We start from the raw sequence: 20,856 nt of genomic DNA, 5'->3' as shown, positions 1-20,856 counted from the left end.
ACAGGGCAGTATTCCATTTTTTATAATATAAAGTCTACAGAAACCCTAAAAATATTTCAGATCATGTGTTTCAACACTTGTTTCTTTCTAGATTTTTCTTTTCTCAGTTGTCAATGGCTGGTAGTTCTGATGACACTATCTTCTTATGATAGAGATGAAAATCTGAACAAGCTCTCTGCTATATTTTAGGAACTTAATCACCTTGAATATCAAAGAAGTGAATTTTCTCCCTGTGGTTCCTCAGCTAGAATAACTTGGTCCCAATACCTGAAATGTGTAAGTGGAAACTTTCAGAGATGTTTTATCTTAATTAATTTTCCCCATCCTGTCTGAAAGGGTTGCATCTCCTCCCCAGTTCTTTCACTGTTGCAGCCAAAAAAAAAGCCCCTTTCCTTGCATCACCTTCCCATGCCTATAGAACAAAACGCAAAAGCCACAAGATCTATGATTCAAAGGTCTTCTGTCTTATACAAGTGACTGTTTAAATGTAGATTTTTTTAAAAATTCATCTCTGTAGTTTCCAAAAAATTTACATCAGTTGACCCCTTTCTTTTTAAAGCCCTTCTGGCCATAAAATGGTGTGCAACTCTTCCATTTAGTGTTTCTGACTATAAATAAGGACTCCAGGGCCATGCACAGTTAGTATGTTTATTGCTAAAGCTGCCGCCAAATTTTCAGTAATATTTTTATGCAGCATGGGACCAGCAGAACATTTGAGATTTGACCTTTTCTAGCAGATGAAAGTCTCTAAATGCAATTTGTATTTTTGGAACTGAGTTTTGAACTCTCGTTTTCTGACCACTGTAATTTATCTTTATTCTCAATCCAGAGAGAAAAAGTGATGGTGTGCATGTGTGCGTGTGTGTGTAGATGTGAAAGACTTATTTATTAGTTGTAAAAATCAATAGTCCAAGTTTGGGCAGGGAGACTAGACTGATGTTTTAAAGCTGGGATGTCAGATTGGCCCAATGGTGTCATCCATGTACGCTCCTTTGGGATGCGGAGCAAAACCAGGTTGTTTTGCTTGGTGAATCTTTCACTTCATGTGATGATATAAAAACAGGGGAGAGAATTAGCTTAAAAATGCCGCACCCCAGAGCATGCTGTCCCTGTCCTTTTAAATTTAGGCAAACCTGGATTCAGGTTCAAACAAGAGCATAAACCAGTTCTGAATATTTTGTTTTGTTTTCTTAGGATCACTCTAAATCCGCAGGAAGGTAGGAAGAGGTGATTAGGATAGGAGAGAATTGATAGGAGGACACAGGAAGCAATATTGGAAATCAAAAAAAGCATTAAACCAAACCACTTTTATGTTTCTTAGATATTATGTTGTTGGTATTAGATTTGTGATGTAGATTAAAAAAAAATCCACCTGTAGTTTCCTGGGGAAAAGCAAATAGGGCTTTGCTCTTCAAATCCCATTAAAGCCACTAAGAAAATCTTAGCTAAGAGTTGAGTTGTAGGGATAAAGAATGTAATCAGCCTTACTTACACAAGAAGTGCCTTCTAGAAAACCTGATCATTTCACTGCTAATTGGTATAAACGTTCCCTTGCCCACTTGCTTGCAGCTGGAGACCCACTTGTACTTTTTATGACTGTTGATGTAATTAAATACCATTTACTCTTTCTTAGTTTAAGAATGCAGGTCCCACTGAGTTTTTAAGTAAATTTAAGTTTCTGCAAGAAGGAATTACTTACAGATAATTTCCCATATCTGGGATACGTTGCTTTACTTGTAAGTGAATGAATAGTGACCATTCAGAGACCTCTTTCGTAAACTTTCCCCCGGCTTTTCTAACAGTAAATATGAAGAAATGAAAAAGCATGCTTTCACGCTTAGTGTAGCATTACCATATCTCCTCGCCCACCTTTTCCTAAGAGCAGTCTCATGAACCACTTCAAGGTTTTGTGAGGTCTTTGGAAATCAGCCTCGCTGAGAAACACCGTGAGGGCAGGAAGTGCCGATGGCCATCTTATTCACCATTGTTTTGAGACATCTAAATGGTGCCCAGCACCCAGGAGGAGGTCAGTAAATGCTAGTTGAAGGAATGATTGGGTATTGTCCTCTGAGCTTCTGGGATCTGAAGTACATCCAAGAAAACTAATATGTGAGACAGCCTAGAGCTGTACTGTCCAATAAGGTAACCACTAACCATAGTGGCTATTTAAATTTAAATTGATAAAAATTAAAAGTTCAGTTCCTCAGTCTCACTAGGCACATTTGAAGTGCTCCATAGCCACGTGTGCCTGGTGGCTTCCATGTTGGACAGAACAGATATTGAACGTTTCCCTCATCACAGAAAGTGGTATTAGACAGCGCTGGTAAAATACCATCAGTACGAGGTTAGTGGCCCCAGTCTTTTTGAAGTAAAATTCCCATGTGATCATGATATGTGCTCATACTACAAAAAGTATCCCTTTTACATCTGTCCCCCGCACTGTAGCAACTCAGTCAAGAAAGGTGGGTGGCCCACAGATATGGCTATCTCTTTGATAGCCAAACAGCAGTGGGACTTTTAGCCAGGACTGACGTTCTGATGGTCTACACTTAGTTGGCAACACCAGTCGTTAGAGTTATGGAATATCTGTACCAGTTAATAAAGAGCTGCTGTTTCAGGCTCCTCTCATACCTCCTTCCACTGCCCGAGCAACCCTGACCGTTTGCCTGGGATGCTCCCAACATCGCACTTATCCATCAATATGAGTTAGCTAATGACTGTCCCACTGTCAGGGGTTGGAGGCTGCTCCAGGCCCCTGTCCCCCCTCAGATTGGTAGGTGCTAGGAGGGGCTGCTTCCTAAGAGTCTTTTTTAAGGCTGCCTCATTGCTACCATGGCCAAGTCCCAGTTCATAGAGCCGTGGGCCTCAAGAAGACCTTAAAATCATCACCAACCCCGGATTTTACTGAAGAAATCAAGTCACTCAGCTAGTTTGTGGCCAAGAGAAAACTCAGATCTCCTAACTCGGTACTTTTTTTGCTACATCTTCCTGTGGTCAGTTTCCTTAACTGTGAAATGGAGATTAATATCTGTATGCCTTACAAAGTTGTTGGTAAAAAGAATAATGATACCCAACATTTTATGTGTATCTTACAGTTCAGAAAAACTCTCTTGTACGCATGCTCATTTAATCCTCACAAGAACCTGTGAAAGGTGTCAGGCTCAGAGGCAGTGATAGCAAAGCTACCATGAGTGGCAGAGGTCTCAATCTATTAGGGCTTGGAAACTATAAACCCTTTTGTAAATGTAAGATAACATAACCACATGGCATTACTAGTTTTTAGCTTGTGGTATTTTTGCAGTTCAAGATTTAGTGACATTGAAAGTGGTAACTTTGAGTGACGCCTTTTTTTTTTCTTTTACTTTGATAATGTGCCAATTGCACAGACTTTGGTTCAGCATTAAAACAGAAGTGGGCTGCTTCGAAGTATATTTTTAAATGAGAGAATCCAAATTTGTAATTAGCTTTAGAAATGTTAGTTGCGCAGTATGAGGATCTAAAGAACTTCTGGTAATCATTTTCTGTTATTAGTGGTAGTTTATTTTTTTGTATTTTCCCCCCAAGTAATTAGGCCCTTTGGAAAAAAACAAAGTACGTTCTTTGAGGGGTCATTTCCCCTATTGCACGCTGTATTTTTCACATCCTATTGTCCTGGTGTACTTAGGAAATTAACCATAGATCTGATTGTGGCAAAGAAAAATCATTTATAGACATTCTACCAACTTGACACATAATTATCAGCAGAATGCTATTTAAATGATAAAGAGAAGCCATAATGAAGGAAATGGGTCCCTTCTTGATACATCTTTTGTCTTTTGGTCTTGATAATTTTGATGGAATCATCCCTTACTTTTAGATAAGATTGTTGGGAAGATCAATTTAACTCACTCTCAAAATAAAATTGAATTTTTTTCTCACCTCTCTCTCTGAACTGCAGCCATTTTATGGTATATACTATACCTTGCAGAGATTGAGTTTATAGATAAGGCAAAGAGTGAGGTTATTTCATTCCATATAACAAAGAAATCTCTCTTCTATTTTCTTTTATTAGTGTATTAAAATTGTGGCATTCTCTACACCAATTATCCTGTAAGGTTAAATACATATTAAGGGAAAAGAGAAAGAAAAATTATTAGAAAAAGCTATCAACGGAAAGAAACTTGAGGTTGTGAGCCCTGATTTAGTATTACTAATTTGGAGTCACATTTGGGAAGAATGTGTTTGTATGTTTGGTTGTTTTAAAGCATATGTTATGTGTGTGTCCATGTCCTCTCTGTGTACACCCTGTTTCGTGTTATATGACAGACTCTCAACTCTCTATTGCCCTCTGAGAGATCGAGCCTCCCTCCTCTCAATATAGGACCTTCAAAGTGTTTACCGTCATCTAGAGTTTTCTTGTATTTTCTCTATACCATTTTCCCTGCTTCATATTGATGCTATAGAGGGCGCTGACAAAAAGCAGAAAGGTAAAGTTTGTGATTTATAGCCAGACTTGGAGTCATCATTGATGTGGATTAAGGCTGCCCCAGCTAGAGAAGCCCAAGGTGACCTGGCCTACATGCCAAACCATACGACCCAGTGGACTTTTTTTATGGTATGAATTAGGACTGCCCCAGGGAGAGAAGCCCAGGGCATCCTCACCTGCATGCCGATCTATATGGCCAGATTCGTATCTAAAGTTATATGACCGCACAATAACCAGACCCCATCTGCACTGAAATCATTTAATGACTTTTTACATCATCTTTTCTTTTCTCCAGTAAAAATAAGTCACATACCCATGCTTTATAAAATTAGCCCTAACCCTCAACTCGGGGCAACAGCAGGAGCTCTGACTGCCCGTGGGTCCTGTCCCCACGCACCAGTTCTGCCTGCCCATGGGTCCTGTCCCCATGCCAGCGGGGGCAGCAGCAGCTGCTCTGCCTGCCCATGGGCCCTGTCCCCATGCCAGCGGCGGCAGCAGAAGCAGCGGCAGCAGAAGCTTTGACTGCCCATGGGTCCTTCCTGTCCCCATGCTATTCCACACTATTCTCTAAATAAAAGAGCACTACTGCCAGATCTGGAGAGTCTAAGAAATCTTTCTTTTGACTCCTCGGCTCACCGACCCCGCATCAATCATGGTATAAGATCCTAGGCTTGAATAGATCTTTGAAATTCCAAACCTCTAGCTCCTCCAGACTTCTTAGGGTGGAAGGGGAATTGATGAGCGAGCACACTTTCAAACTTCGCAGCTACCAGTTTTCATACCAGTGTTAAATGAGATAATGCATGCAAGGCACCTGGCACCAGAGTTGACACATCATAAGCACTCAGGAGGCTTAGTCATTATTACCTTGTCTGATTTGATTTTTGCCTTCATATCTTTCTGCTCCCTGATGGCCATGCTAAGGAGCTGCAAAATGTCCAAGAAATAAGAAAACAACAAAAGGAAGGGAAACACAAGCCCTCAGTAGTCCAGAAGCAGAATTATCAGCCCACAAATAATCAGCAGCCAATTGTTTTTCTTCTCATGGTGATGTGAATTATTTCTGGAATCCTCAGTACCCTTTTCCAAGTAAAGATCCCAAGGACAAGTGGCAGCTCCTCCATTGCCCAGATCTGACTCACTCTGCTCTAATGAGGTTTAATTTGATGGTAAACTTAGGTTAATCTCATTTCTCTCTTGTTATGGGTAAAACCCAGTGAACTGTTCACTGTCTTCTGCGTAAGAAAAACAAAAATAAAATCTCCTAAATAGAGTTGTCACTGATTAGAACTTTGTTAAGATGTATGAGGTGCAAGTGTGTTTTTTCTGTGCTTATGATAAAGTGGGTAATTGAACAAATTAACCAAACACTCATGGTGTGGCAGGAGTGTAAATTCATATAGCTTTTCTGGAAAATCTTCAAGACCCTTAAAGTTCACACCGTTTGACCTAATAATTCCTTTTTTAGGAATATACCTAAGAAAATATTCAGAAATTCAGACAATCTGATATTCAGACATGTCCCTCAAAGTGTTATTTGCAATAACAAAAAAAAGCAATATGTAATTCCAAAAATGAGAAAAATAGTTTAATAAATAAAGCCCTTTTCTATGGGGTGTAATATTACGTAGACATTGAAAAGCGTGTTTTTAAAGAATTGTTAATAACTTGGGAAATGCTCACGTTCGTATAACATTGAATAACAAAGTAGAAACAAAACTCCAACTATTTTTGTGTATCTGAAAAGAGCACTGGTCTACGATCTCTTATCCCTAATTCTGAATCCCAAAGCATTAAAAGTCAAAAGGGTTTTTGGTAACTTGTGTGGTCAAAAAGCCTGGCCTGAACTAGTATGAGACTTTTTTGTCCAACTTAATGTGCATCTATTTTCCTGCAGAAATATTTAAGATGTTTGATTATGGTGTGCTGTTCCAGCCTCTGATGGAGTGCTATCTGATAAATGTTGGTCATATTGTAATACTCTCTAAAATCCAAGCAATTCTCAATTCTGAAACTTATTCGGAAGCCCAGGAGTTTCCATTAAGGGGTTGTGGACCTATGCAACAAAATAGCGTCAGTGATTTATCAGTGTCAAGGTTACAGTTGATCTTTATTTTTTCTTTATGCTTTTCTATATTTTAAAAATGTTTGACAATAAGCATGTATTAATTTGTCATCAGAAAAAATAAGCATTATTAATTTAAAAATAAACATATTTAAAGCATCAGAGAATCATCTCATTTCAGTCAGAATTCTCAAATTTATCATTTGCTTCCTGTATCGTCTTGTTACTACAGCCACGTCTTTTAAATCAAAGTCTTCTGATTTATTGAAAGCAAATATTCATGAGATAGAATAGAGAGAGAACGGATTAGACGTTGACCTATCTCCCAGCTGCTTTTGGGGTTCAGGAGAGCACCCAGTGAGGGATGCTCACCTAAAGGAAATATCTCATGGAATAGAGCTTCCAGCTATTTTCTGATGGTCTCTGCATGTGGACCAGTCACTAGGCACACAGCCAGGGGCAGAGTAAGTTAGTTTGGAGGTGATAAAAGCAGGGGGTGGGGTGTAGCAGGATAGCAGGAGGGAGGGGAAATGTTAACATGGCAGGTTTACTCTGTTAATGGACAATTCTTCCTCCCCAATCAGGTGGACACTCACTGACCTGTCATAAGGTTGCCCCACAAAGCTTTGGGGTCCATGTCTGAATGGATTGCTGTAGCCTTCTCATCTCTCCCTTCGCCCAGTTCCCTGCATCCTAAGACTTGAAGCCAGCACAGGACCTGGAAAAATTACATGTAAGTTTTGACTAAGGTTTCTTTCCTCAAACCAAATAATGGTAAGAATTTTCTTAAATGATAATAACAAATAGCCTAAACGCACGAGTTACTTTTCTTTTAACAAAGTACCTTGAGAATTATAACTGAGGACGAAAACTGGAGTTAAGATCTACATATTGGTGGTTCTTTAACTTAGTGGCTCTTAAACTTTAGCTTGCATCAGAATCACCTAGGAACTTGTTAAAGTACAGTTTGCTGGGTCTCATGCCCAGAATTTCTTTCTTTTTTAATTTAATTTAATTTTTTATTGAGGTCACATTGGTTTATAACATTATATAAATTTCGGATGTACATCATTATATCTTCAACTTCTGTATAAAACGTATCATGTTCACTACCAAAAGTCTAGTTGCCATCCATCACTATACAAATGTGCCCCTTTACCCCCTTTGCCCTCCACCTGCCCCATTCCCTTCTGGTGACCACCAATCTGGTCTCTATATCTATGTGTTTGTTTATCTTCCATATATGAGTGAAATCATACGGTATTTGGCTTTCTCTGATTCATCTCACTTAGCATAATACAGTCAGGGTCCATCCATGTTGTTGCAAATGGCAAGATTTCATCCTTTTTTATAGGTGAGTAGTATTTCATTGTGTGTGTGTGTGTGTGTGTGTGTGTGTGTGTATACACACACACCACATCTTCTTTATCCATTCATCTATCGATGGGCACTTAGGTTGTCTCCAAATCTTAGCTATTGTGAATAATGCTGCGATGAACACAGGGGCACTTATGTCTTTTATAACTAGTGTCTTCATGTTCTTTGGATAAATACCCAGAAGTAGAACAGCTGGATCATATGGTATTTCTATTTTTAACTTTTTGAGGCATTGCCATACTGTTTTCCATAGTCTCTGCACCAGTTTACATTCCCACCAGCAGTGTATGAGGGTTCCCTTTTCTCCACATCCTCTCCAACTCTTGTTATTTCTTGTCTTTTTAATGATAGCCATTCTGACTGGTGTGAGGTGATATCTCATTGTAGTTTTGATTTACATTTCCCTAAGAATTAGTGATGTTGAACATCTTTTTATGTGCCTGTTGGCCATCTGTATATCTTCTTTGGAAAGAAGTCTGTTCAGATCCTCTGCCCAGTTTTTAATTGGGTGGTTTGTTTTTTTGTGTTTAGTTGTATGAGTTCTTTATATATTTTGGATATTAATTCCTCATCAGATATGTGATTTGCAAATATTTTCTCCCAGTTGGTAGGTTGCCTTTTGTTGATGGTCTCCTTTGCCGTGCAGAAGCTTCCTAGTCAGAATTTCTGATTAAGTAGATCTGGGATGGGCTGGGAATCTGATTTTCTAACAAGTTTCCAGGTGACGTTGGTGCAGCTGGTCCAGGGACTCCACTTTGAGAATCACTGCTTTAACCTCAAGTATGACTGAAAGGATGAGTGATAAAGGCAGAAAAGTGTATTAAAGATTCAGTATTAAATATCACTAGATTAAGATATTTACTGCTTTACCTAATACATTGACTCATCTCTCAGAAAAGAGAATTTTAAGGTCCTCGGGGCACCATCACATTTGAAAGTCCAGCCTAGTAGATGTCATTCTTCTGTGCCAGCTTTACCCCAGAGTCAACAGTACCTGTCATTCTTTGTCCTTGGTTTTCAGCAGGGGTGACTAACGTGCCCTTATTAGGCTGAAATGACAGCTACAGTCCTTGCACAGATGTGCTCGTCAAGCTTTTAGATACACTCAAAAGGGAAAATCTTTTTTCCCTCCTGGGTTGGGAAATATACTATTCCCTTTCAAAGTGATCATCATAGTATTATCCCTCCCCTCATACACTTACATGTGACTTGATTTCCAAAACACATGTGGGAAGGGAGGCGCACCTCTAATAAATAGTCCAAGACAGCAAGTCCAGGGTTTTGTAGGGTTTTAAGTTCTCAGGACTGAAATATTTTGACATGTTATTGTGTTAGCTTTGGAACAAGCCAATCACCTTTCTGCTGAGGACAAGAACAATTTATTCCATGTTCATAGAAAAAAGTAGAAGAGTTTGGCTCAAGGGATGCACACGTGGATATATGTGAGCATACATGCAAATGTACATATGTGTTGGTGAATATATATGTGTTTTGTATACTTCTAAGCTTTCATTGTAGAAATTTTAAACAACATTTTTCCTTTTGTTTCACTGAGTTGATGCGAGTTTAAAGATAGTATGAGTGAGGCTATCCAGGAAATGTTTGAGAAATTTCTAGGCATTTTAAGTCTGTGGATAAGCGTTGTGATTTTACCATTTCACTTGTATATGGTGAATGTTATCATTCAAAGTAACACTTAGGACTTACAGTTCTTTTATTATAACTCTGGAATTGAGAGTAAATGCTGTTAGTGAAGCAATTCCCAGATATGTAATGAAGGTGCATTTCTATTGCTTAGACATTAACAGAGCCAGAAATCCTGGCAATAAATTTAAGTGCACGTGCTTAAAATAAAACCCACAAAATCAGAAAAATAAGACAAAAAAGTGATAGGTGATGAAAGAGTTCTATAAGGAATTAATCCAGAACTGTCTTCTGCCCAAAGGGTAACAGGGCTGGTATTAGAGCTGACAGAGTTGTGAGTGATGTAATTATCTAGTATTCCTCCACCCTCACAGACTGTAACATCTCTGTCAAGCACTAATTGGTTATTCTGCACAGCATTCTCAGAAGGAAGCTTTCCAATTTATGAAGCATCCTCACCGTGAAGTGAAAGAAGTGCATTGGATCAAATGCTCTTTATGTCCCTCCTGCTTTGGCATCTGTGAGTGTCCACATTTACACATCAGGTTTTCCTGTAGGGATGACCTTTGATGTCAGTCAGTGTCATAACTTCAAGCCTGGGAGGGAAGAAGGCTACTGTGACACCTCAGGTGACTCAGGGCTGGGACCTGGCATGGCCTGTCTCTATCACTCCCTGTGGCCTTGGTGGAAGCACTCAAGTCACTGAGTGCCTGCAGTGTCTCTGTAGAATTACCGTGCCTGTGTGGGGATGAGGGGGATAGGGGAACCCTCTGTGATTTCCCATCACTTTTGCTATGAACCTAAAACAGCACTGAAACATAAAGGTTATTACTTTTTTAAAAACTTAATGCCAAACAGTATGACGATTCCTCAAATATTAAGCATAGAACTACCATATGATCCAGCAGTTCGACTCGTGGGTATACACCTAAAAGAAGTGAAAGCAGGGGTTTGAACAGATATTTGTACACCCATGTTCATAGCAGCATTATTCACAATAGCCAGAAGGTGGAAGCAACCCAGATGTCTATCAGCAGATGAATGGGTAAAGAAAACATGCCATAGACATACAATGGATTATTATTCAGCCTTAAAAATATGAAATTCTCACACGTGCTACAACATGGATGAACCTAGAAGATACTGTGCGAAATAAGCCAGACACAAAAGGACAAATTTTGTGTGATCCCATTTGTAGGAGGTACCTAGAATAGTCAAATTCCTAGTCAGAAAGCAGAATGGTGGTTGCCAGGGGCTGGGAATGGAAGGGAAGGGGAAGGTAATGTTTAATGGGTCCAGAGTTTCGCTTTGGGAAGATGAAAAAGTTCTGGAGATGGATGGTGGTGATGGTTGCACAACAATGTGAATATGCTTAATGCCACTGTACTCTTAAAAATGATTAAAATGGTAAATGTTATCTTATACATATTTTACCACAATTAAAAAAATGAATACCAGAGTTCACTTTCCTTCCAAGAATACTGGGCATGATAACTAAGTAACTAAGTAACTAAGTAGTGCTTGACAGGGATGTTACAGTTTGTGAGGGTGGAGTAAGAATAGACAGCCGCGTCCCTCACAGCCCTCTCAGCCCTGGTACTGCTCCTAGCAGCTTTTGGGCAAGGGTGAAGGATCTGAAGAACGTTATACTTCAGTCTTAGGCATGGGTTTCCTATCAGGGCAAGGACACGTTTGTCAGAAACTACCAGGGAAATTTGCCATCTCTACTAAAATGCCATTTACACATGTGGGAAAGCTGCTTCACTGTGATGGAGGGAACGTGGACCCACCTGTACTCCTGTAGGGACGCTGCTGCACTTCCTCTGAGCTGTGTGTTCACAGAGGAGTCCGTGTACAGTGCACTGGGATGCATGGGGTTACGGAGCCGTGTGCACAGCTGTGGCGTGTCACAGGTCTTGATCAGTGGAGGTGGATGTTGAGGCAAGAACTAGGGAACATAAGCTTGCCACAGATTGAAGCCTAGGAGAAAAAAAGGAAAGCTTTGAAAGAAAAGTAATAGCAAAGAGTTCTCCTGCAACAGGGCCTCAAATTATTATAATGCCTGTTTTACATACTGCAAATGAAGTATAATTTATCCCCTCATCACCAAATCCCTGTAGTATTGGGTGTTACTGTACCCATAAATCACAGAACCATTTAGTGAGTGACCTGCAGTCTTGTAGGAATATACAGGATTGAACCCACTAAGTTAGTACATTTGGGCCCTATTTTTTGGGGTTTTGCTTTTTATTCTGTGTTTCTAGAAAGCTGACCTTGGAGAGCGATCAGCGAATTCTCTAGAATGGTCTAGAAGCCATGTTTTCTTCAAGTCTCCTTCACTACCTTCAGGCCCTGTCCCTGGGTCTGACCAGTGGCTGTAATTCCTGAAGGACAGGGCATAAGGATCCATAGTTTCAAAGAGCTCAGAAACCTCTGTCCTAAATTATCCCACTTCCTCCTTAAGACGTCAAGATGGTTTATGTATGTGTGTGTGTATGTTGTAGACATATGTATGTATGCATATATGTATTTGGCTTAGGGGAAAGGTATAACCAAAAAGATAAAATAAAGTCACCAAAATTAAAGTACAATATATGTAAATCAGTCCCCTCATTCGCACCCCAGACTTTCCAAACCTGCTTAGAAAGAAACTCTCCGTGCTTTTCATTTAGGTGACAGAGAACAGGGCGAAGCAACCAAGGTTTCTGAGTCAGTTGCCATAGGGAGCTGCTAAGATGTCAAAAAAAACTAGAATAAAAGGTTTTTAATCTAGAAAAGAAAATCCAAATCAGCAAGTCTAAGAGAAAAGCGTTTATTCGTCCCTGACATCCACGTGTAGCTACTGGCACCCTAAGCTTGAGTTGAAACAACGTGGATGTAGAATCTAATAAAAATAAATTCAGCCCCATGAGTTCGGAGACCATAATTTTTGAATGGACACACTGACACAGGTTTTCCCCAGACAAGACCAACAAACCAAGAGGTACCCAGACAGAATGATCTAATTCCAACCAAGACAGACCCTTAGGGGCTCTCCTTGTCGGCGCTCATGTTTCCTAGGAATCAAGTTTGCCTGGTTCCGGACACTGAATTCATGTTTAGTGATGGCTTAGCTCCCTGGAACCCAACTACCCAGAACCCTGAATTAACTAACCTTCATACTTCCCCACGCCCACCCCCACCCCACCCCCTCCCACACCCCACCCTACCGCACATATCCCACTTCCCTTTTTCAAAAATAAAGGTTCAGAAAACAAGATAGCTTTGGTTTAGTAAAGGTAGAAAATATACCCTGGAGGATATTTGTAGCTGATGACATTGACCTGCTGAATCATTGAGAATGGTTAAATGTTTTATAATTAGGAAAAGAAACTGCTTTGGAAAGATCTTCAACAAAAAGCATTTTCTGGCTCTCTGTCAATTAACTAGAAAATTGAAACAAAAAAACTTCTTGTCTTCAAATAATATAGTTAACTGAGGTTTTATTGTACCTATTTTCATGCCTAAATAATCATCTAAAATTATTGACTTAGGATAGAAAAATATACCATTCATTTTTATTCTTCTTGAGAAACTGCAAGTTTTGACTTTTACCACTTTTCCAATGCCAGAGTTTAAAGTTTCAGATATTCCTTTTAGATTTATTCTGTTTGGAAGCATGCTAAAAGTTGTAATATTAGTGATATTAAGAGTAATATATAATTTCATGAACATATATATTTAACTCCTATAGTCATTGGGGAGCCATTGGCATAGTTTTGAAGCCAATTCTGATGTGTTTTTTTTTTAAGAATGTAGGATATGATTATTTATGTCATATTCAGTTTCACAGTTATATCTGCTCAAGGCATCATCAAGGTTAATTTTCATGCTCTGTGTATGCATTAATGGTAGATATAGAGGTGATGCCACCAGCATGGTAATATACATTAATATATAAATCAAAATCTTCAGATCATGTTCCCTGTGAGTCTCCACAGAAACTCAGCCATGCATATCATAAAGCGGTTTATTTACCAAGTGAGATGGGTTGTAGCACAAAGAGTTTATCAACTTATTCTAATAATTTTCAGTTGGTTGCTGTTTAGAAATTATTTGTGTGCTCTTTTTTGGATGCACCTGTCACTAGCAAAATGACACTTTTCTCTGAGCTGTGATTTAAGCCAGCGGATGGCACACGCCCTTCCGAGGACACCCCCATTAAAGTGGAGGGCCCTGGCGCCTGGAGCCTTATTTATTGCAGCTGGAGAGTACACAGACTGTGGGTCAGGATCAGGAAGAGGGTTTCTGCTCTTCTGACCCAAATAGTGTTTGCAGAGCTCTCCAGTATTGCAGGATTTTTAAAGTCCTTGTAGTGTTTAACTAGAAGCTATAATCTATTGTTGCTAGCAGATTTTTCCAGTATTTTGTGTCTGATTTGTCACCAGGCCAGATTATTATTCTGAGTCCCATGCATTAAGTGTTCTTAGTTGTCAGAGAGAGCAGAATCAGAGAATAATTAATTCTTTTTATCAAAACAGAAATACCTTTATTTTCCTGATTGTAAAATACGTGTTTATTGCACATAATTTATAAAATAACAGAATAGACTAAAGAAGAAAATGTTACCTATAATCCAGCAGCGCAGGTACAACCTACCTGTTAACTCATATGTTTGTGTATTTTTCCAGGCTTTTTTCAGTTAATCAACTAATTCCAAATTTACAAGCAATACTCTGAACTGAATACACCCCACAAACTGGTGGAGCTTAGGAATGATGACTTTACATATCATTTTCTAGGACAGTGATCACATTGCCTATTTTTCTCCCTTCAGATTACATTGATCAGGGGTAAAAGGGCACATGTGTACGGTGATGGATGGCAAATAGACTTTGGATGGTAAACATGATGTAGTCTACACAGAAATCAAAATATAATGATGTACACCTGAAATGTACATAATGTTGTAAACCAATGTTGCCTCAATAAAAAAATAGATATTAATCAACTCTTGTAAGAACAGATACCTGTTAGATTTACCAGTATCTTTATCAAATGGAAATCGCTATTAACTGGTTTTTTTCATTTCTATATTCTGTCAATAGAAGTAATGATTGAATGGTTCTGCAAGATCCTGGTGAGCCCCTGGAATCATAAAAGAAAGATTCAATTATATACGAGATAGTTTTAGTGGTAGGTCAACTGGTTGTGTTATAGTTATTTAAAATTTTGCAGTCAATTTACCATAAGGCAATTTTTCAGAAATGGGGAAGGTTGATTAATCAGATCTCCACATTCTCCATTTATAACCCGAACAGTATGGACTCTGGTAAAATTCTAATTTTATACCTGATGGTAACAAAATGTGATTCAAAAATATCCCTTCTTGTTCTGTGAACCAAAGAGTTTTCCTTCAACTTTGCATCCTTTATCCCCCTTCACAGAAGCTTCTCTTCAAAGTCTTCTGGTGGTGGTGTGGCTCCTGGGATTGTGCTCGTAGCTCTCTGCTTCTCCTTGGAGAGTGCTAGGACTTTGGATCTGGGTGAATCCTAACACATAGCCAAAGTCAGGAAGGGTTTTGAGCACTGATAGAAAACTCAGAGAAAAGTTAAGGGGATTGCTAAAGGGTTCATCTGAGAAGTGTTGCAGGAACGTTATCTACAAACCTTCTGTCAGTAGAGTAGGAAGTATACAGTAAGCAGCTGCTGACGAGATTTTGTTTTCTAAAATGATCTGTATTAGGCATCGAGTATGACTAGGTCTTACTTATCATCCCCTGTGTAAGACTTAGGTTCTTTGAAAGCAGGGTCTTCTCTCTGCCTCCCTTCACATCCTTTGCGTCCTTGTGTATAACAGGGAATCAGTACGTGTTGACTTGAATTAATATTTCTGTGACTCGAGTGACAGATGAGTGAACGTGCTCACTTCAGGTACTACACTTTGCCTTCTTCCTACAGCAGTCGAAGGCTGCTTTGATAAATATCTGCGACTGTGTTGAATGCCTGGCTTGGGTACAGGTGTGGGGAAGTGGTCTACAGTACTTTGATCCTCCCTTGGACAAGGAGATGCTAGTGTGGATAAAGAACTTGGTTCTTCGTCTTAGTTTCGGTTTGACCGCCTTGCCTCACTGAGTGACGGTGTTCAGTCTTCGGCGATGGGCATGTCGTTTAAGCCTGAGACTGTCCCTCGGACTGTTTATGACATTGTATCTGAATTTCCCATTACATTAACAGCCAGCGTTTATCACAAAATTTCAAGAACGTGCTAAAAGTTAGATGGTTTGCAGTTGACGTTGAGATTAACTTTCTCTAACCTAAACCAGTGAAAACTAAAATGCTCCGGGAACCACATAAAAGTTTTGCTTTCGCTGTGTTCAGACCCCTCCCACCTTGTCACAGCACAGTCATTTGGAGTTGGTTTGGGGGCGGTGTGGTTGTATCTCAGTGGTGTATGACCCACTTTTTCGTAACACTTAATTACCCGTGTTTTTACAACACTAGTCAGAAGTTCTGACGATAGTGGACTCTACCCCAAAAACGATTTTCTGATACATCTCATCAGCACGGCTCTAGTACTTTGCGTTATCGGAAGAAGCCTTAGCTCTGCAGGGTGTGTTTTAACTACCAGAGGATGACAGAACATTTCCTCTAGTTTCTGGATAATGAGCAAGCACACAGGTAAAGACGCCTTTCTTAGAGTTGACTCCTTTCGTGCCTTAATTATTTTGTTGAACTGACTTTTAAATATTAATCACTGCCTGCTTATGTTTGCTGTTGTGGTTTGCAGAGGGTTCAGAGGAACAAGCATTTTCATTGGTACCCTGGGACCTTAATAACTTAACTTTTCATTAAAAACCTGAAGAGATAGTGATCAAAAATAGACTCTCTTATCTCTCCTCTCTATGCCCCTAGAAGACATCCTCTTCATCAGTTTTTTTTTCTCCTTTGCTCTCAAGGTGGTTGTCTCTCGATAACAGCTATGTCACTTGGCAGTGATGGTTATGTGTGAGTTAATGCTTGGTGAGCTGCAGGCTGTGGCGTGGTGACTGGAAAAGAGCAGACGAGAGAAAAATTCACAGAAGGGAAGGGAGATGGCAAGGGGATACTGCGCCTTGGTGAGCATTGCACAGTGAACTAACAGCAGATTTAGGTCAAGCGATCTCGACCTGACTTTGGCAAAATCATTCTTGACAGCCTGCTCTGTTTTTGAAATGTTTATGTTTCTGATACGACTTTTGTTCATTTGAAGAATTTTTAAAACACAGTCATTGTCTCAAAACAAAATGTTGTGGGTATCATCTTCCTGACTTTACAGAAACGTTTTGGGTGCATTTCTTTGCTGAAAGTTGGTTGACGTGCATCTCACGGCAGGGTGGTGCCAGCGCCTCGCGGATTGTGCTTGCCTGTGCGCCGCATGACATACCAACGTGGAGTCTTTGAAAATGCCCATACATAAATCAATGTTGTTTTCCCTGAAAGTCCTGATATAGAAAAAGAATGAAAGTACAAACAGTAACTGGAAAAAATGTCACACATTTTAGCCACTTTGCATCCCTTGTTAGGACGAAGCCTGGGTTGGGTTTTTTATATTTGTGAAGTTGTGCGGTAGGTGGAGCAGTGTGGGTGGCCCAGAAAAAGTAGCGGTTAGAATAAGATTTTCCATTTATTGCCCTTTGTGCATGGTTAAAAATAAGATTCATACAAATCAGAATATGTAGTGCAAGCACAATCACTCTGTTAATTCTGATGACTGGCTTGCCCACATCTTTGCATCTGTCTGGTAAGTGGTGCGTTGGGAAATAAATGTGCCTCTGTTTGAGTAGCAAAAGGCAGCCAGGTTTTTGCGCTGTTTGTCTACATGTGATAGTTTATCAGCATTTTCCCATTTTGAAGGAAGAAAGACACAACTCATATATAAACAAATTGTGTCTATGGGAGGTTGAAAGAAGAAGTGATAAAAATCCTTGAATCTTTTTTTGAAAAAGTAATTGTCTTGTTTGAAATGCTGTTTTTACAACATCCATCTTCTTGGCTCATTGTTAGAAAGTTGTTTCTTATAGATTCATAGAACAGCAAGGAAAGGATTTCTTAGTGGTGTTTCTGAAAGATAGAAAACTCTTGTTTGTGTGCCGACCAGGTGGTAAGGAAGGGGAGACAGGGCTGAGCACATGTGTGTCCTGGAATACCCTCCACGGACCCAGATGCTGGAGGGGCAGTTACCCAAGTAAAAACTCCCCTTCATTTCATTGCTGAGTCTACTGCAACCACAGTCAGTGATAATGTCTCGGTTTGTGGCTAGAAGAAACACCAAAGAGAGGTGGCGTCAGCGTTCACAGGGAAATTTGTACCTTCGTGATCCTGGTGATGGTGCTGTCCCCGTTCCTCTGGCTAAGTGGCTGTGGCATTTCCAAAGAATGAGGATGTCTACAAGTGTTCAGAGCTTTTCAGTTTGATGTAATTTGTGAAATAAGTTGAGTCAAGAGGACAGTCATTCCAGAAGCCTCTGGAAATTGAAGACTGCAAATCACGTTCCTATTTGACGTCTCCAGCTGCATCAAGGCATGGTGGTTAAAGTGAGACGAGAGCTTTGGAAGAAAGAGGACTCAGCATCAACTCTTAGCTTAGCTACCTGTTGACCTTAATCTGTTTATTTAACCTTTCCTGGGCTTGTATGTCTTTATTTGAAGACTGGAACAGGCATAGTACCTATCTCATAGTGTGGTTGTAAGGATTAAATGAGATAACATATATGAAGCTCAAAGCCAGCCCTCAGTAAAATGATGGTGTTGTTTTTCTTATTCGTGCCATTGCATCATAAGAATGTGTTGGAGAATTTCAGGGCATTTTGGGGCTTCCCCTCTATAATTGGAGTACAAATTTTGGAACTACATGGACACAAGATCAGCCTCTTGTTCTGTGTCTCAATCTGAAGGCCACAGGTCATTTACAGAGTTTGTGTCTTCATAGGTTACTGATGCCATCTGGGAGATCATTTTTTTTAATTTTGCAATTAAATTAGCACAAGGTAAGCCTCTCTTTCCTATTAAGATTAGCACTGTGTTGAGCATATTCAGTTGTTTTTGCCTTCTCACTATCTTTTTTATTTAAACATGAATATTTCAGTTCTAACATCTGTGCATGTTAATTGTAGTACCTGCTGATGTGCATTATGAAAGAGAGCACTAATGTTGCATCAAGTAAGGTTTTAAATGTTTCAGGTGGGAATGCACAGAACTTTAGGAGCAGTTAGCTTCCGTGGTGGCATAATTCCCTACAGAAAATATTTCATCTGTTATCATTCTGGTTACTGATCAGTCCTATAGATGACCAGGTGCTGGTAGGCAGAAAACAATTGTCGTTGCTTCTTTTACATTTTATTATATTTTGCAAATTATTTTCTGTTTAATGTAATGGATACCTGCCTATCTAGGAGTCTTTTTCTGCCCACCGAAGTTCTCCATTAAAAAAAAAAAATGTATGTTTCATAATAAGGTCATATTTGTAGGCATCACTTAACTTTTTTGGTTAACCTTTAGAATTAGATGCCAAGAGTTCACTTCAGACTCTTCCTTCAGCCTCCTCCATGACCTCCCTGGGATGCAGTTTCTTCATTTATCAAATTAAAAAAGAAATTATGCCTGCACCGTAACTTTGCCTCACCTGGGACCTGACAAGAAGTGATAGATGAGACCAATAAGCTGGGGAATTAAAACATGGTGCAGGTATAAAACAGTGATGGCTTGGTTTTATCCATTGATGTATTTTGCTAGTTTTTAAAACTCTCTCCAAATTTTCCTTTGCATGGTCAGTCCTACTGTCTCAGTCACAGATACAACTTCTGACTTGTCATTTGTACGTTAACATCAGCAGCAGCTTTTTTGGGTTTTTAGTGTTAGGACCCATCACTCTGGGGTGGAGACGTTTCTCACATCAGCTCTGCCAGTAAGCTCTGTCTTTTATTAGAAGGGTACCCAGGTTCTTTCAGTGTATCCAGACAGTGCTGCTTTTTCCATTTTTTTCTGTTGAGCAAAATGGAAGAATGCTTTTCAGGCAGAGCAAATCCTTGGAGCTGACTAACAAAGTTCCTGGCATTGCAGATGCAGCTTCAGTGCCCCCCCATGAAAACAGACACTCCCTATTATCTTTGCCTGCCTTATTGCGCTTTGCCGCAAACCCAAGTCTCTGTAACAGTCATAGGCAAAAGAAGGTGATAAATTAGGTCTAGCTGTGACTCCCTCCCACACCTTCATCAGTTATGACAGAGATTCTGAAATCCATCCCGTTGAAATACCATGTGCTTCTTCCTACATAACAGCCAGTTTTAACCTATCCTTCATGTGCAATTTGAGGGTACTGGCTGGGCTGTGCTCATTAGTCCTTTGGTTGAATGATATAAAGCATTTGCAATGGAGATTTACTCTAATGATGTATTTTAAGTGCACATCCGCATTGCTGGTTTAATGCACTCAGTCATAGAATGCTTTAGAGTTTATTGCTAATGGATGAATCCTCAGGAAAATCGGAATTTTCGATACGATTGACATTTGGAGTGAGCAATATAAATCTAATGAGAGCATTTCAAGCAAGGTTTGTAATTAGGACTGAATGGAGTAAATTTGTACACGCACACCACAGAAGGGCAGAGCGGAAGGTGAAATTGCACGCTCTGCTCTGAATGAGGGATGAAGGCCGATGTATCAGTGTCAGGACACGACACTGTGGAGTATAAATGATACTGTCACCAAGTGCTGCACAGGGTACCGAGGGAATTCCACTCCAGTAAATTACATTACTTAGACAGACCCGAAGGCATTGTGTCGGAATGAGAGGAGGGAAGAGAATGCTGTCAGCACCAAGCAGAAGATATTACAGTACAACTGGCTGCAGGGATGGAAGGCACTGGTTTCCATTATACCTGGCTATTTTGTATTCTCCTTTGTTAATTAGTTTACAGAAGTTACAAATGTGTACATGTTGAGAGCACATTGTGTCTGCTTGGGGTATAGGTTACAATTGACCACAAAGGAATAAATGTAAGTTGATTTGTATAAACTAGTTATTGTTGGATTCTCTTTCTTGTTATTTGTAGCTGGGTGATATTAGATGTTCAATATAAGCTTGCCTTTATTTTATTATCATTTTGTGAGGATCCAACATAATTATTAGGATGTAATCATCATTCTCTCAGTAACATTGTTTCTCTTCAAACCCACCTTAATAAGAACATAGGTTTCTTTAATCCTCTCCTAATACTTGTTTCCTCTCATCACCTTCCATCCCGAAGGGAAACAAATTGTACTGGTGCAAAGCATTTCATTCTGTGA

General features: G+C 39.7%; 1 protein-coding gene across 6 annotated transcripts in view; it reads left to right on the top strand.

Moving 5' to 3' along the window:
- BACH2 (BTB domain and CNC homolog 2) overlaps positions 1 to 20,856 on the top strand; it is a 329,505-nt gene that overhangs the window by 173,244 nt on the left and 135,405 nt on the right. For 3 of the 6 annotated variants that reach the window (XM_023650814.2, XM_070225334.1, XM_070225333.1), the window contains exon 3: positions 7,115 to 7,263. The exons of 2 other annotated variants lie outside the window; for them this stretch is intronic. The gene's annotated coding sequence lies outside the window, so the exon portion shown is untranslated. Of the gene's footprint in view, positions 1 to 7,114; positions 7,264 to 16,081; positions 16,211 to 20,856 lie in introns of those variants that run through there. One more of the 6 variants, XM_005596833.4, reaches the window with a different exon arrangement.

The sequence above is a fragment of the Equus caballus genome, chromosome 10 (assembly GCF_041296265.1).
Source record: "Equus caballus isolate H_3958 breed thoroughbred chromosome 10, TB-T2T, whole genome shotgun sequence".
NCBI lineage: Eukaryota > Metazoa > Chordata > Mammalia > Perissodactyla > Equidae > Equus > Equus caballus.
This window is presented reverse-complemented; position numbering and strand designations above follow the sequence as displayed.